Source organism: Oxyura jamaicensis, chromosome 2 (genome assembly GCF_011077185.1).
Source record: "Oxyura jamaicensis isolate SHBP4307 breed ruddy duck chromosome 2, BPBGC_Ojam_1.0, whole genome shotgun sequence".
Taxonomy (NCBI): Eukaryota; Metazoa; Chordata; class Aves; order Anseriformes; family Anatidae; genus Oxyura; species Oxyura jamaicensis.
The window spans coordinates 23,645,972-23,652,963 of record NC_048894.1 but is presented as its reverse complement, the minus strand read 5'-3'; positions in this window follow the sequence as shown (position 1 = coordinate 23,652,963).

Sequence of the window (6,992 nt, the reverse complement as noted above, 5' to 3'; positions counted from 1 at the left end):
GAAGCAGAGTTTATTGGATGTTAAACCCAACCACTTTTTCACTCTTTGCTTCAGGTAGCTCTGAACTAGATTTCTGTACAATTCTCAGCCTCTTTTCTCCCCAGCTGTACATTAAATCACTTGAAATCAAATATATCCATACAATTTACACTGTCTAGATAGAGTACTATGAATCTCAAGACCATAAACTATATAGAGGGGCAGGAATAAAGTAAGCTGCATGCCTTGTTGTATAGGGTAGAGTGTAGAAATATACATGAGACCATGTAAACATGGTTTAGTCTTAAAAGAGGTCTCACATCACTGAGACATGCAGTTGTGAAACACCATGCAAAAAGTTGAGATGGAAGACCATGGCTTGTAGAAATTAACGGCATATGTATAAAGAGATGAAATTCTTGAACATACATGGCAGAAAATTAAAGCTGAAAGGATTGCTTATGTCTTAAAATGTAAAAAGCTGTGAAGATATTGTGGTGCACCATGACGGGGAGATTGCTGAAGATCTGAAGCAGACTTCCAGAATAAATGGAAGATAAGAGATCCTTGCAGCAGCAGGAAGGACTTCCAGGCTCTTAATGTTAGATAAACAAGCAAATAAATGGATGCAGCAAGGGCCAAACAGGGAATGGAAAAGATGATGCAGGAAAAAAGTATAAGCTACAGCATATTATGAAATGGTTTATGTTTTGCAGAATGCTTCCTGCTCCCAGGCACTGACCTCTGCTCCCTGACTTTGAAGACTTCTCGCTAGTTAGTGTTATTCTAACATGCGCAGGCTAAGATTGACTCTGGATGTCTGCACACTGCAAGGGATCATCTCCAACTCTTAACACAAATAGCTTCAGACACAAGGAGTGGGACGTAGCCTTGAAAATAAAAGAAGTCCTCTCCTGTGTTAGACCAATGGTTCCTTTAGCCAGTATTCTCCTGCCTGTTAAGGAGGCTGACCGCTGTGCTGACATCTGGATCTTTGTGAAAACTCCAGAGGACAATCACCCATGAGGTAAAGTCCAGTGAAACAACTAAGGCTGTGAAGTCTAAAATCCAGAACAAAGTTATCCCTCCTAATCCACAGCACCTGATCTCTGCTGCTGAGTATGGAAGGATGGGAATAGTTTTTCAGCTCCATCAGGAGCACACTCTGCTCTTGGTACCGTGTCTGTGTGGAGGTATGAATGAGCCTTCTCTCTACCAGCTTGCCCCAAAATGCAGCCATGACAACATGATGCCATGCAGATGCTCACCTGCTTCTTGCTTGTAACTGCAAGGAAAGTAGCAGCAACCAGCACCCACAAAATGAGCTGAGGTAGAGAGAAAGAAGCCTTTGTTCTACTGGCTCTGGCTGTGAGCTGGTCAAATATAGCATCAAAGCACTTCACTAGTCTCTTGCAAAAGTGTCAGTTCTGCCACAAAACTTTATGTTTTGGTTTGTGTTTTTTTGTTGTTTTGTTTTTTAATTCATTGCTTGCACATAAAAATAATAAGAAAAGACAAGAAGAATAAGAAATATAAATATAAGAAATATAAATATATATTTTATTATATATTATTATACAAATATAATAGAAATATAAAAATAAAAAAAAAAAAAAAAACAAGAAGAATTGCTGTTTAAGAGACCACAGACTGTGGACCATTCCGCTCATACTGTCCCTGTTCACAATTTTATTAACAAAGTCATAGGATCTATCTACAAAGTCCTTTCAGCATTCCCATCACTAAAGAAGACTAGCTGTCCATGAGTTTGCATTTTTGAACCCATTATATTGTCTGTCTCCACCGCCCCATGACAGCTTGCTCCAGAAGTACTTCGTCTGTATTAAATTTATCTCCTGCTTGTTTCACCGTGGGTGTCCTGGTTCTGGTAATGTGAAATTGCAGTTCCGAGCTCACCTTATCCACCGCCTTGATTACTGTAAACCTCAATCATATCACTCTCGTCTGTTTTTTTCCCTCTAGTTTGAAGAAGTCCAGCTTTTTGGTCTCTCCTCAGAAAACAGAAAATTTCATGTAACAAGATGACACCCCTTTGCCCCCTTCCTGATGCTCAGTAATCCCGTAACTGCTATATGATTTCATATCAATTTGAAATTTAGTGATTAGCGATTTTTTTGGCTGCTACATGATTTCAGAGAATTGTCAGTAACGACTCAGACCTTTCTTTGGAACTACAGATGCCAATTGCAAATTCAGCATCATCAAGGCTTAGTCTTTTTCCTCAGTTTCATTACTTCACCTGTCTGCACTGAAGCCCATGTACCTACATAGTTTTGTGAGGTCTTTCCACGGACAGCTTCATGAATAATCCAGCATTATCATAAGCAAACTTGGAGATCTGACTGCACACCCCCTTCTCTAGGTCACCAGGATGCTGAGTCCTAGCACCTATCCCTGTGGCTCACCCTTCTCCGTTCTTAAAAATTATTTCCATCTTCCTTTTGACATGCTTTCAGTTCGTGAAAGAACCTTTCCTCCAATCCCAAGTCAAGTTTGTTTCTTCAGTAACCTCTGGTCAAAAGCTTTTTGTAATTCCAGCTGTGTCACAGTCACAACTAGATTGCTGTTATCTGTGTGCTCACTGACACCTTCCTAGAACTCCAGCAGGTCAGGGAGGCAGGATTTCCCATCGTAAATGCTGAATCTTTTCCATGCTGATCTAATCTGTCCAGTGCTTCACTGACTGAATTCACCTTGTAGTGATCAAGATTAGTGGAACTTCAAGAACAAGCAGGAAGAAGACTGCAGCATTAAAGAAATCTTTGGTACATTTGAAATATAATATGTAAAGTTGTCACCTTGCAGATTCCCACACCACCTTGAAGAGTTGTAAGCCCTTTTTTGCCAGGGCTGAGGACTTAAGAGGTCATCTGGTTATAAGAAATTAAGAAGTGCCATATTGATACAAAGGAAAAGAAGTAAGGAAAAGAAGTAATGGGACTTCGAGCAACCTGATCTAGTGGGAGGTGTCCCTGCCCGTGGCAGGAGAGTTGGAACTGGATGATCTTTAAGAGTCCCTTCCAACCCAAACCATTCCATGATTAGATGAGAGCTTGATGGACTTTTTTTCTTGAGGTCTAGAGTTGTGTGTGTCATACCTGAACTGCTGCTTGGGAAATCAGTAACTAGGGCTGGTCCGAGAACACCAAGTGCCTGACTCTATTCCAAGCCAGCTGACAGCCAGGGTGTAGGAAAGGTTGCCCTTGAGATGCAGGTCAGAGATACAGTTAGCTCAGGAACCGTGAGAGAAACAGTGCTATGAAAATCCACCTAAACTTGGGATAATTAAACATTTCCTAATCATTTTAGCTGTGTTTCCAGTTGACAGCCCTTGCACAGACTGAGCTGAAGGTCAAATTAATTTTTTTTAAAAAAGGGAAAATATGTCTCTGGACAGACTGCAAATAACTTTATTTTCATCCTGCATCTTTCTTTATCATATTAATACACACAGAGATTCAAGTTTACTTGGTTCTCAAAGTGACTTTGCTTCCTCCTACTCATTTATCTGCCAAGCAAGCATTTGACTCAAAGTGACAGCTCAAAAACTCTGCCCTCTATTACTTTTTCATGTTGAGAAACAATTGCTTTATCAGCAAGAGAAAAGTCACTCCAACATTTGATTTACAGTACATTCCAATCGTCCAGCCACCTGGTCAGAAGACTGATAAACTTGTTAAACTGCTGAAACCCATTGGCAGCTTTCTCTAGGTCTAGACTTAGTTTCTGCCCCTCCTGCTTTGTGGAAGCTCGCATAAGACACCACCAAAGAGTTTCTTTGGTGTAAGTTTGTTTTACTGTGTAAGATAGGTCAGGAAAGTTTGGCATTTTCAGCCACTCTTCCTATACACAGTAAGCCTGGTTGTTGATACAGCAAATGAATTGATGTGAGAATGCTCAACAAGGTAACTCAATAGAGCTGAGTATTTTCATACAAAAGACCACCGCTCTGTTGTTTCCCCACTTAGTTCAGTGATTTCCCTTTTGCCCCCCTTCACAGCCTTTCCCTTTCATGGAGAGTTTGGTCCATCTACTGCTTGCATATTGCCCAGCCTTCACCGCATGTCTTTAACTTAAAGAAGCAATGCCAGAATGAGAACAAAATTATCTGGCATTTAGTATGTGTTGTAGAAACTCAGCATCAGAAGATAAAGCAGTGACTTTTTTTTTCTTTAATTACTAAAGTGTGTTGGTGAGGACAAATGCACTTGAACTCACACAACCAGTGATACATGGCAAGAAGACCTAGACATGAAGATTGCATGAAGATGAAAAAACGAAAAGTGCTGGGTTTGAGAGCCAGCACACATTTCTAAGCGTTCAGTCATATGATCCTCTCATGCTGCATCCAAACCATTAATGATGCCACAAGAAAGACTGAATGCACTTCTCCAGCTAGGGCATAAACCACATGAAGACATTAAATAAATAAAGGTTCTATAGGTTTGGGATTTTGTTTGAAGGTATCACAAGCATAACACTTTCTTTCAAGTTTTGGACAAAGCAGTATTCGGGGAGTGGTCTCAGCCAGTTCTGTGAAGTGTTACAGTGCCAGCAGAAACCTGGCTTCAGGAATATTCTGGAGCTAACCATACTTCGATCTGGGAAATACTTTGACAAGTACTCCTTCCTCTTTCTCCTCCAAGTGGCTGTTACAAGACCAGGCCAACTCAACGCATAAATCAGTCAATTGGCAACAAGTCTGGCGCTGCCGTCTTTTGGGGAGATGAGAGCACGTATGTGCCTTCAACAGCCTCCACCCACACAGCCTCTCTGAGTCACGATTCGCAGCACAGGGCAGTCAGAGCTGCTTGCAGCCCCAAACCCAGAGCTGACCAAGCTCAGAGGCAGGCAGGAAGAGTGGGCAGCTGCTGCCAACATCGCTGTCTCCCAGCCACTGACTTCCCCACTCTCCGCAGTCATCTCCTCCAAAAAAATCTTTTTTATATTATTTTCCTGTTTGGTTCCTGGCAGGAAGAAGAGGGGAAGAGGGGAAGAAAAGCATGCTAGCTAATTCCTGCACTCCTCTCAGGACAAACTGTAAATCAAGCACTGCATGTTCAGCAGCCCTTTTGTAGGCACCCTATAACCATAGGATACGTCAACTCCTTGGATGCTTACTTGGTATAATAAGAAATTGCAATTTGGCACACAGATTATTTGAAAGGAGAGGCAGCAAAAACTGTGTATGGAAATCTGCCACAAAGACGACACTATAATAAATAAATAAAAAACAGAAAATTGACTATTTTTCCAAATGAATTTCATATGCCCATTTCATAATCAATTAACAAATAAATAGGACATGGTGCAGAAACTAACTGGACTTATCATCAAGCCCAAGATTTCAGAAGTGGCAAAAAATATCCTCCTGCACTAACCAAAAAAGTTAAAATAGCAGACTTCAGTCGACCAAAATTCTTTTTATATAAATAAATTACATCTGTCAACATTAAGCTTAAGCCAACCCATTTGAGTTTTCAGGACTGGAAGTTCCGTTCTGTTGGAAGATAAACGTGTATTTAGACTTCTCAGTTTCTTTGCCTGCCCTTCTTTTCAGACAGTAATGCCTTCACTACTAAAACTAATGAGCAATAACCACTGAAAAAGTCTACAGAGGACAGAGAGAATAGAGCTTGAAGGAAAGGGAGGGAAGCCTGACAAAACCAGGTGATTAGCAGAGGTATTATGGCTTAGGCCGTGCTGTTTCCCTTACGTAGCTTCACTCTGTTTATATGTTGCATCCCTTCTAATTCTTTTGTTGAAGCATGAAGAAGGGGGAGCTCATTACTGAAAACGATAAATGCCTTTGTTCACCCACCTGGGAACCAAAGATAGGATGTTACTTCTTTTTACCGTAGTTTTCCCAATTTCTTGTGGCTGCACTCCAATACACAGACTAGCAACCTTGCTACTGATAAGCCAAATTCACTATTTCTGGAAAAGTAAGAAACGTTGATATACAAGAAAGCCCAGAGAAGGCTGCAATTAATATACTGAAATGAGGATATGTTCCATCCAATTAACTCCTCCAATGAACACACAAATATAGGTTAAATAATCTGAAGTCTGGGGATTGTTTGGGGATTTCTGCATTTTCTGAGCTTTAAGGCTGCTGCCCACAACATTCTCATTAAATTGAACTTGAATTGGTCTTGAACTGCATAAGCAAGATCACACAGTGCTGGATGTCCAGCTTGACTTTTGTATAAATTATAGCCTACACTGTTAAGTTAGAATATAACAAGACTGGTTAAAATAAATTTGACCACTTCTTACTTTTTGATGCCCATAACCACCAGGCTCACATATTTATAGTTACATTTGTTTCACTCAACCTTCTCTTTAAACGTAAAAGGCAACTATTCTCCACCCATTCCATATCCCTGAAGTATTCTGAGTATTTTCTTAAGGTTTGCCCTCCTCCCCCTTTTGTTAGAACACATGACAGCCTGCCCTTCATATATTGTAGCAGGTGCTGAAGAAAAATGTGTTTCTATTAAGTCAGGAATGTCACTACTTGGATCAGGAGACAGCAGGCAGACCTTCATCATTTTTGCAGAAGTTCTCTCCGGGGAATACCATCAGCACGTTTTATTTCCACACTATCAACTCACTCTTACCACAGACCATCATTCTCCCAAGACAGCCCTTTGAGTAATACCTCAGACTTGAGAACAGCTGAGTTGAGAAAACATGAAATTAAAAAGTGCTAAATATGAGTTAAGAAAAAAAAAAAAAAAGAAAAAAGAAAACAGCATCATTGTTTCATCAATGGTGATTCCACTACAGATCCAGGAACCGGGATACATATTTTTATATAAATTTCTGAGGAACTGTATACTCAGAGGGAAAAATACAGTGAAAAAAGTGGAAGTGAATGCTGTACCAGAATCAGCAATAGAAGACAGTTACTAAAGCCGAAGCAGAGGCAGGTTCTCTGGCACTGGAAGGAATGGCAATTCACCTCTGTACTCACAAACGACTTAATT